Source organism: Carcharodon carcharias, chromosome 1 (assembly GCF_017639515.1).
Source record: "Carcharodon carcharias isolate sCarCar2 chromosome 1, sCarCar2.pri, whole genome shotgun sequence".
Taxonomy (NCBI): domain Eukaryota; kingdom Metazoa; phylum Chordata; class Chondrichthyes; order Lamniformes; family Lamnidae; genus Carcharodon; species Carcharodon carcharias.
This window is the reverse complement of record NC_054467.1, coordinates 99,128,877-99,143,989: the sequence shown is the minus strand read 5'-3', so window position 1 is coordinate 99,143,989 and position 15,113 is coordinate 99,128,877. Positions and strand designations below refer to the sequence as shown.

Below are 15,113 nucleotides of genomic sequence, written 5' to 3'. Positions count from 1 at the left end.
ACGTTGACAGACACACACACACACGCTGACAGACACACACACACACGCTGACAGACACACACACACATGCTGACACACACACACACATGCTGACACACACACACACATGCTGACACACACACACACACACACACACACACACACACCCGCTGACACACACACCCCATCCACTGACACACACACACACGACCCCACTGACACACACACACACACTCTGACACACACCCACTGTCGCACACACACACACACACACACCCCCCTCTGACACGCACTCACTGACACACACACACAGACACACCCACCCACTGACGCAACCACTGACACACACACACACAACCCACTGACACACACACACACACCCACTGACACACACACACACATCCGCACTGACACACACACACACATCCGCACTGACACACACACACACACCCACTGACACACACACACACACCGCCCCACTGACACACAAACTCCCACTGACACACACACACACACCCACTGATACACACACTCACACACCCCCCACTGACACACACGCACACATCCGCACTGACACACACACTCCCACTGACAGACACACACACACACACATCCGCACTGACACACACACACACCCCCACTGACACACACACACACCCCCACTGACACACACACACACCCCCACTGACACACACACACACACTCTCACTGACACACACCCACTGTCGCACACACACACACACACACACCCCCCACTGACACGCACTCACTGACACACACATCACAGACACACCCACCCACTGACGCAACCACTGACACACACACACACACACACCCACTGACACACACACACACACCAACTGACACACACACACACATCCGCACTGACACACACACACACATCCGCACTGACACACACACACACTCCCACTGACACACACACACACTCCCACTGACACACACACACACACACACCGCCCCACTGACACACAAACTCCCACTGACACACACACACACCCACTGATACACACACTCACACACCCCCCACTGACACACACGCACACATCCGCACTGACACACACACTCCCACTGACAGACACACACACACACAAACCCACTGATACACATACACACCCCACTGACACACACCCTCCAATGACACACACACAACCCCACTGACACACACACAACCCCACTGACACACACACAACCCCACTGACACACACACACACACACCCACTGACACACACACACACGTTGACAGACACACACACACACGCTGACAGACACACACACACACGCTGACAGACACACACACACACGCTGACAGACACACACACACACGCTGACAGACACACACACACATGCTGACACACACACACACATGCTGACACACACACACACACACACACACACACACACACACACACCCGCTGACACACACACCCCATCCACTGACACACACACACACGACCCCACTGACACACACACACACACTCTGACACACACCCACTGTCGCACACACACACACACACACACCCCCCTCTGACACGCACTCACTGACACACACACACAGACACACCCACCCACTGACGCAACCACTGACACACACACACACAACCCACTGACACACACACACACAACCCACTGACACACACACACACATCCGCACTGACACACACACACACATCCGCACTGACACACACACACACACCCACTGACACACACACACACACCGCCCCACTGACACACAAACTCCCACTGACACACACACACACACCCACTGATACACACACTCACACACCCCCCACTGACACACACGCACACATCCGCACTGACACACACACTCCCACTGACAGACACACACACACACACATCCGCACTGACACACACACACACCCCCACTGACACACACACACACCCCCACTGACACACACACACACCCCCACTGACACACACACACACACTCTCACTGACACACACCCACTGTCGCACACACACACACACACACACCCCCCACTGACACGCACTCACTGACACACACATCACAGACACACCCACCCACTGACGCAACCACTGACACACACACACACACACACCCACTGACACACACACACACACCAACTGACACACACACACACATCCGCACTGACACACACACACACATCCGCACTGACACACACACACACTCCCACTGACACACACACACACACTCCCACTGACACACACACACACACACACCGCCCCACTGACACACAAACTCCCACTGACACACACACACACCCACTGATACACACACTCACACACCCCCCACTGACACACACGCACACATCCGCACTGACACACACACTCCCACTGACAGACACACACACACACAAACCCACTGATACACACACACACCCCACTGACACACACCCTCCAATGACACACACACAACCCCACTGACACACACACAACCCCACTGACACACACACACACACACACACACCCACTGACACACACACACACGTTGACAGACACACACACACGCTGACAGACACACACACACACGCTGACACACACACACACACACGCTGACACACACACACACACACACACACACACCCACTGACACACACACACCCCACTGACACGCACACACACATACACACACACCCATTGACACACACACACACCCCCACTGACATGCACACACCCCCACTGACACACGCACACATACACACTGACTCACGCACACACACACACTGACTCACGCACACACATACACTGACTCACGCACACACACACTGACTCACGCACACACACACACTGACACATGCACACACACCCCCACTGACACCCGCACACACACACCCACTGACACCCGCACACACACACCCACTGACACCCGCACACAACCCCCCACTGACACCCGCACACAACCCCCCACTGACACACACACACAACCCCCCACTGACACACACACACAACCCCCCACTGACACACACACCCACTGACACACACACACACACCCCCACTGACACACAAACACACACCCCCACTGACACACAAACACACAGCCACTGACACGCACCCACTGACACACGAACCCACTGACATACGAACCCACTGACACACGAGCACATACACACACACCCCCACTGACACACACACACATCCCCACTGACACACATACACACACACTGACACACACACACACAGACACACACACACACAGACACACTGACACACACACACAGACACACACACACACACACAGACACACAGACACACACACACCCACTGACACACACACACACCCACTGACATACACCCACTGACACACACACACTGACACACACACACTGACACACACACACTGACACACACACACCCACTGACACACACACACACACCACTGACACACACACACACACCACTGACACACACACACACACCACTGACACACACACACACACCACTGACACACACACACACCACTGACACACACACACACCACTGACACACACACAAAGCCACTGACACACACACAAAGCCACTGACACACACAAAGCCACTGACACACACAAAGCCACTGACACACACAACACGCACAAACTGACACACACACATGCACAAACTGACACACACACATGCACAAACTGACACACACACACGTGCAAACTGACACATACACACACGCGCAAACTGACACACACACGCGCAAACTGACACACACAGACGCACAAACTGACACACACGCACAAACTGACACACACGCACACACACCGCAGACACACACACACATGACACACACCCACTGACACACACACCCACTGACACACACACTCACTGACACACACACCCACTGACACACACACCCACTGACACACACACACGCACACAAACTGACACACACTCGCGCGCAGACTGACACACTCGCGCACAGACTGACACACACACGCACAGACTGACACACACACGCACAGACTGACACACACACGCACACCACAGACACACACGCACACACACCACAGACACACACGCACACACACATTACTGACACACACGCACACACATCACTGACACACACCCCCACTGACACACACACACCCGCTGACACACACACACCCACTGACACACACACACCCACTGACACACACACACCCACTGACACACACGCCGCACAAACTGACACACACACACGCACAAACTGACACACGCACGCACACCACAGACACACATGCACGCACACCACAGACACACACGCACACACACCACTGACACACACACAGACACACCCCCACTGACACACACACAGACACACACCCACTGACACACACCCCCACTGACACACACACAGACACGCCCCCACTGACACACTCGCCCCCACTGACACACTCGCCCCCACTGACACACACACACACCACTGACACACACACACACCACTGACACACACACACACCCACTGACACACACACACACCCACTGACACACACACACACAGCCACTAACACACACACACACAAACTGACACACACACACACAAACTGACACACACACACACACTCCCACTGACACACACACACACCCCCCCACTGACACACACACACACAACCCCACTGACACACACACTGACACACACACACACACACCCCCACTGCCACACACACACTGACACACACACACACACCCCCACTGACACACACGCACCCACTGACACACACACACACCCCACTGACACACACACACACCCCACTGACACACACACACACCCCACTGACACACACACACACCCCACTGACACACCCAAAGCCAATGACACACACACACAGACACACACCCACTGACACACACACACACACACGCACACCCACTGACACACACACACGCACACCCACTGACACACACACACGCACACCCACTGACACACACACACGCACACCCACTGACACACACGCACACGCACACCCACTGACACACACGCACACACACCCCCACTGACACACACACACATCCCCACTGACACACATACACACACACTGACACACACACACACAGACACACACACACACACAGACACACTGACACACACACACAGACACACACACACACACACAGACACACAGACACACACACACCCACTGACACACACACACACCCACTGACATACACCCACTGACACACACACACTGACACACACACACTGACACACACACACTGACACACACACACTGACACACACACACCCACTGACACACACACACACACCACTGACACACACACACACACCACTGACACACACACACACACCACTGACACACACACACACCACTGACACACACACAAAGCCACTGACACACACACAAAGCCACTGACACACACAAAGCCACTGACACACACAACACGCACCAACTGACACACACACATGCACAAACTGACACACACACATGCACAAACTGACACACACACACGTGCAAACTGACACATACACACACGCGCAAACTGACACACACACGCGCAAACTGACACACACAGACGCACAAACTGACACACACGCACAAACTGACACACACGCACACACACCGCAGACACACACACACATGACACACACCCACTGACACACACACCCACTGACACACACACCCACTGACACACACACTCACTGACACACACACCCACTGACACACACACCCACTGACACACACACACGCACACAAACTGACACACACTCGCGCGCAGACTGACACACTCGCGCACAGACTGACACACACACGCACAGACTGACACACACACGCACAGACTGACACACACACGCACACCACAGACACACACGCACACACACCACAGACACACACGCACACACACATTACTGACACACACGCACACACATCACTGACATACACCCCCACTGACACACACACACCCGCTGACACACACACACCCACTGACACACACACACCCACTGACACACACACACCCACTGACACACACGCCGCACAAACTGACACACACACACGCACAAACTGACACACGCACGCACACCACAGACACACATGCACGCACACCACAGACACACACGCACACACCCCCACTGACACACTCGCCCCCACTGACACACTCGCCCCCACTGACACACACACACACCACTGACACACACACACACCCACTGACACACACACACCCACTGACACACACACACACAGCCACTAACACACACACACACAAACTGACACACACACACACAAACTGACACACACACACACACTCCCACTGACACACACACACACCCCCCCACTGACACACACACACACACCCCCACTGACACACACACTGACACACACACACACACACCCCCACTGCCACACACACACTGACACACACACACACACCCCCACTGACACACACACACACCCCACTGACACACACACACACCCCACTGACACACACACACACCCCACTGACACACCCAAAGCCAATGACACACACACACAGACACACACCCACTGACACACACACACACACGCACACCCACTGACACACACACACACGCACACCCACTGACACACACACACGCACACCCACTGACACACACACGCACAAATTGACACACACACGCACAAACACACACACGCACAAACTGACACACACACGCACAAACTGACACACACACACGCACAAACTGACACACACACACCACAGACACACACGCACACACACCACAGACACACACACACACACACCCCCACTGACACACGCCCCCACTGACACACGCCCCCACTGACACACACACACACGCCCCCACTGACACACACACACACGCACACCCACTGACACACACGCACACGCACACCCACTGACACACACGCACACACACACCCACTGACACACACACACGCACACCCACTGACACACACACACGCACACCCACTGACACACACACACGCACACCCACTGACACACACACACGCACACCCACTGACACACACACGCACAAACTGACACACACACGCACAAACACACACACGCACAAACTGACACACACACGCACAAACTGACACACACACACGCACAAACTGACACACACACACCACAGACACACACGCACACACACCACAGACACACACACACACACACCCCCACTGACACACGCCCCCACTGACACACGCCCCCACTGACACACACACACACGCCCCCACTGACACACACACACACGCCCCCACTGACACACACATACACTGACACACACAAAGCCAATGACACACACGCACACACAGACACACACCCACTGACACACACCCACTGACACACACACACGCACACACAGCTGACACACACGCACCCACACCACAGACACACATGTACACACACACCACAGACACACACGCACACACACACCACTGACACACACGCACACTGACACACACACACACACCCCCACTGACACTGACACACATGCCCCCACTGACACTGACACACACCCACTGACACACACAAAACCACTGACACACAAACATACACTGACACATAACCATACACTGACACATAAACATACACTGACACATAAACATACACTGACACACACACACACACTGAAACACCCACTGACACACCCACTGACACACACACACACCCAGACACACACACACACACCCACTGACACACACACACACACCCACTGACACACACACACACCCACTGACACACACACCCACTGACACACACTGACACACACCCACTGACACACACTCACTGACACACACTCACTGACACACACACACTGACACACACACACACCCACCACTGACACACACACACTCACCACTGACACACACACACTCACCACTGACACACACACACCCACCACTGACACACACACACCCACCACTGACACACACACACACATACACTGACACACACACACACACTGACACACAAACTCACACACACCCACAGGCACACACGCACCACAGACACACACACAGCCACTGACACACACACTGACACACACACGCACGCACCACAGACACACACGCACCACAGACACACACACACTCACCACTGACACACACACACTCACCACTGACACACACACACATACACTGACACACACACACACACACAGCCACTGACACACACACAGCCACTGACACACACACAGCCACTGACACACACACAGCCACTGACACACCCTCTGACACACACACACACCACAGGCACACACGCACCACAGACACACACACTCACCACTGACACACACACTCACCACTGACACACACACACCCACCACTGACACACACACACATACACTGACACACACACTCACACACACCCACTGACACACACACAGCCACTGACACACACACAGCCACTGACACACCCTCTGACACACACACACACCACAGGCACACACGCACCACAGACACACATGCACCACTGACACACACGCACCACTGACACACACGCACCACTGACACACACGCACCACTGACACACCCGCACCACTGACACACACGCACCACTGACACACACGCACCACTGACACACACGCACACCCACTGACACACACGCACACCCACTGACACACACGCACACCCACTGACACACACGCACAAACTGACACACACGCACAAAATGACACACACGCACAAAATGACACACACGCACAAAATGACACACGCACACACACCACAGACACACACACACCACTGACACACAAACACACCACTGAAACACACGCACACCACTGACACACACACACCACTGACACACACCCACCACTGACACACACATGCGCATAAACTGACACACACATGTGCACAGACTGACACACACATGCGCACAGACTGACACACACGCGCGCACAGACTGACACACGCGCGCACAGACTGACACACACGCACGCACAGACTGACACACACGCACGCACAGACTGACACACACACACACACACCCACTGACACACACACACACTCACTGACACACACACACTCACTGACACACACACACTCACTGACACACACACACACCCACTGACACACACCCACTGACACACACACACACACACCCACTGACAAACACACCCACTGACAAACACACCCACTGACAAACACACCCACTGACACACACCCACCACTGACACACACCCACCACTGACACACACATGCGCATAAACTGACACACACACACGCACACACACACACACCCACTGACACACACACACACCCACTGACACACACACCCACTGACACACACTGACACACACCCACTGACACACACTCACTGACACACACTCACTGACACACACTCACTGACACACACACACTGACACACACACACACCCACCACTGACACACACACACTCACCACTGACACACACACACTCACCACTGACACACACACACCCACCACTGACACACACACACCCACCACTGACACACACACACACATACACTGACACACACACACACACTGACACACAAACTCACACACACCCACAGGCACACACGCACCACAGACACACACACAGCCACTGACACACACACTGACACACACACGCACGCACCACAGACACACACGCACCACAGACACACACACACTCACCACTGACACACACACACTCACCACTGACACACACACACATACACTGACACACACACACACACACAGCCACTGACACACACACAGCCACTGACACACACACAGCCACTGACACACACACAGCCACTGACACACCCTCTGACACACACACACACCACAGGCACACACGCACCACAGACACACACACTCACCACTGACACACACACTCACCACTGACACACACACACCCACCACTGACACACACACACATACACTGACACACACACTCACACACACCCACTGACACACACACAGCCACTGACACACACACAGCCACTGACACACCCTCTGACACACACACACACCACAGGCACACACGCACCACAGACACACATGCACCACTGACACACACGCACCACTGACACACACGCACCACTGACACACACGCACCACTGACACACCCGCACCACTGACACACACGCACCACTGACACACACGCACCACTGACACACACGCACACCCACTGACACACACGCACACCCACTGACACACACGCACACCCACTGACACACACGCACAAAATGACACACACGCACAAAATGACACACACGCACAAAATGACACACACGCACAAAATGACACACGCACACACACCACAGACACACACACACCACTGACACACAAACACACCACTGAAACACACGCACACCACTGACACACACACACCACTGACACACACCCACCACTGACACACACATGCGCATAAACTGACACACACATGTGCACAGACTGACACACACATGCGCACAGACTGACACACACGCGCGCACAGACTGACACACGCGCGCACAGACTGACACACACGCACGCACAGACTGACACACACGCACGCACAGACTGACACACACACACACACCCACTGACACACACACACACTCACTGACACACACACACTCACTGACACACACACACTCACTGACACACACACACACTCACTGACACACACACACACACACCCACTGACACACACCCACTGACACACACACACACACACCCACTGACAAACACACCCACTGACAAACACACCCACTGACAAACACACCCACTGACAAACACACCCACTGACACACACCCACCACTGACACACACCCACCACTGACACACACATGCGCATAAACTGACACACACACACGCACACCCACTGACACACACACACACTCACTGACACACACACACACTCACTGACACACACACACACTCACTGACACACACACACACACACCCACTGACACACACCCACTGACACACACCCACTGACACACACACACACACACCCACTGACAAACACACCCACTGACAAACACACCCACTGACAAACACACCCACTGACACACACCCACCACTGACACACACCCACCACTGACACACACCCACCACTGACACACAACCACCACTGACACACACATGCGCATAAACTGACACACACACACGCACAAACTGACACACACACACGCACACCACAGACACACACCCACTGACACACACACACGCACAAACTGACACACACACACGCACAAACTGACACACACACACGCACAAACTGACACACACACGCACAAACTGACACACACGCGCACAAACTGACACACACGCACACAAACTGACACACACACGCACACAAACTGACACACACACGCACACAAACTGACACACACACGCACACAAACTGACACACACACGCACAAACTGACACACACACGCACAAACTGACACACACACACGCACCCACCACTGACACACACACACCACTGACACACACACACACCACTGACACACACACACACCACTGACACACACACACACCACTGACACACACACACACCACTGACACACACCCACTGACACACACCCACTGACACACACCCACTGACACACACACATGCACACAAACTGACACACACACGCACAGACTGACACACACACGCACAGACTGACACACACGCACGCACAGACTGACACACACGCACGCACACCACAGACACACACGCACGCACACCACAGACACACACGCACGCACACACCACTGACACACACCCCCACTGACACACACACAGCCACTGGCACACACACACGCACAAACTGACACACACACACGCACAAACTGACACACACACACGCACAAACTGACACACACACGCACAAACTGACACACACACGCACAAACTGACACACACACGCACAAACTGACACACACACACGCACACACCACTGACACACACACACCACTGACACACACACACACCACTGACACACACCACTGACACATACCCACTGACACACACCCACTGACACACACCCACTGACACACACCCACTGACACACACCCACTGACACAAACTGACACACACACATGCACACACAAACTGACACACACACATGCACACAAACTGACACACACACACGCACAGACTGACACACACACACGCACAGACTGACACACACACGCACAAACTGACACACACACGCACAGACTGACACACACACGCACAGACTGACACACACACGCACAGACTGACACACAGACGCACAGACTGACACACACACACACAGACTGACACACACACATGCACACACCACAGACACACACGCACGCACCACAGACACACACGCACGCACACACCACAGACACACACGCACGCACACACCACAGACACACACGCACGCACACACCACAGACACACACGCACGCACACACCACAGACACACACGCACGCACACACCACAGACACACACGCACGCACACACCACAGACACACACGCACGCACACACCACAGACACACACGCACGCACACACCACAGACACACACGCACGCACACACCACAGACACACACGCACGCACACACCACAGACACACACGCACGCACACACCACAGACACACACGCACGCACACACCACAGACACACACGCACGCACACACCACAGACACACAAGCACGCACACACCACAGACACACACGCACGCACACACCACAGACACACACGCACACACACACCACAGACACACACGCACGCACACACCACAGACACACACCCCCACTGACACACACACAGCCACTGGCACACACACACGCACAAACTGACACACACGCACAAACTGACACACACACACACACACCACTGACACACACACACACCACTGACACACACACACACCACTGACACACACACACACACACACACCACTGACACACACACACACCACTGACACACACACACACCACTGACACACACACACACCACTGACACACACAAAGTCACTGGCGCACACAAAGCCACTGGCGCACACAAAGCCACTGGCGCACACAAAGCCACTGGCGCACACAAAGCCACTGGCGCACACAAAGCCACTGGCGCACACACACACACACACAGCCACTGACACACACACACGAACAAACTGACAAACACGCACAAACTGACACACAGACACACACACCACTGACACACACACACACACCCCCACTGACACACACACACACACACCCCCACTGACACACACACACACACACCCCCACTGACACACACCCCCACTGACACACACCCCCACTGACACACACCCCCACTGACACACACCCCCACTGACACACACACACATCCCCACTGACACACACACACCCCCACTGACACACATACACACACACCCACTGACACACACACACACACCCCCACTGACACACATACACACACACCCACTGACACACACACACACTTTCCACTGACACACACACACACTTCCCACTGACACACACACACACACCCACTGACACACACACACACACCCACTGACACACACACACACTCACAGACACACACACACACACACTCACAGACACACACACACACACACAGACACACACTGACACACACCCACTGACACACACACACACACCCACTGACAAACACACCCACTGACACACACCCACCACTGACACACACCCACCACTGACACACACCCACCACTGACACACACATGCGCATAAACTGACACACACATGTGCACAGACTGACACACACGCGCGCACAGACTGACACACACGCGCGCACAGACTGACACACACGCACGCACAGACTGACACACACGCACGCACAGACTGACACACACACACACACACCCACTGACACACACACACACCCACTGACACACACACACACACACTGACACACACACACACACCCACTGACACACACCCACTGACACACACACACACACCCACTGACAAACACACCCACTGACAAACACACCCACTGACAAACACACCCACTGACAAACACACCCACTGACAAACACACCCACTGACACACACCCACCACTGACACACACACCACTGACACACACCCACCACTGACACACACCCACCACTGACACACACCCACCACTGACACACACATGCGCATAAACTGACACACACACACGCACAAACTGACACACACACACGCACACCACAGACACACACCCACTGACACACACACACGCACACAATGACACACACACACGCACAAACTGACACACACACGCACAAACTGACACACACACGCACAAACTGACACACACGCACACAAACTGACACACACGCACACAAACTGACACACACGCACACAAACTGACACACACGCACACAAACTGACACACACGCACACAAACTGACACACACGCACACAAACTGACACACACACGCACACAAACTGACACACACACGCACACAAACTGACACACACACGCACACAAACTGACACACACGCACACAAACTGACACACACACGCACAAACTGACACACACACGCACAAACTGACACACACACACACACACACACCACTGACACACACACACCACTGACACACACACACACCACTGACACACACACACACCACTGACACACACACACACCACTGACACACACCCACTGACACACACCCACTGACACACACCCACTGACACACACCCACTGACACACACCCACTGACACACACCCACTGACACACACCCACTGACACACACACATGCACACAAACTGACACACACATGCACAGACTGACACACACGCACGCACAGACTAACACACACGCATGCACACCACAGACACACACGCACGCACACCACAGACACACACGCACGCACACACCACTGACACACACCCCCACTGACACACACACAGCCACTGGCACACACACACGCACAAACTGACACACACACACGCACAAACTGACACACACACGCACAAACTGACACACACACACGCACAAACTGACACACACACACGCACACACCACTGACACACACACACACCACTGACACACACACACACCACTGACACACACACACACCACTGACACACACCCACTGACACACACCCACTGACACACACCCACTGACACAAACTGACACACACACATGCACACACAAACTGACACACACACATGCACACAAACTGACACACACACACGCACAGACTGACACACACACACGCACAGACTGACACACACACGCACAAACTGACACACGCACAGACTGACAC

The 15,113-nt window shown here is 54.5% G+C and overlaps 1 protein-coding gene across 2 annotated transcripts in view; it reads right to left on the bottom strand.

The window, feature by feature from the left end:
* cfap299 (cilia and flagella associated protein 299) overlaps nucleotides 1-15,113 on the bottom strand; it is a 988,831-nt gene that overhangs the window by 953,595 nt on the left and 20,123 nt on the right. The gene's annotated exons all lie outside the window — the stretch shown is intronic.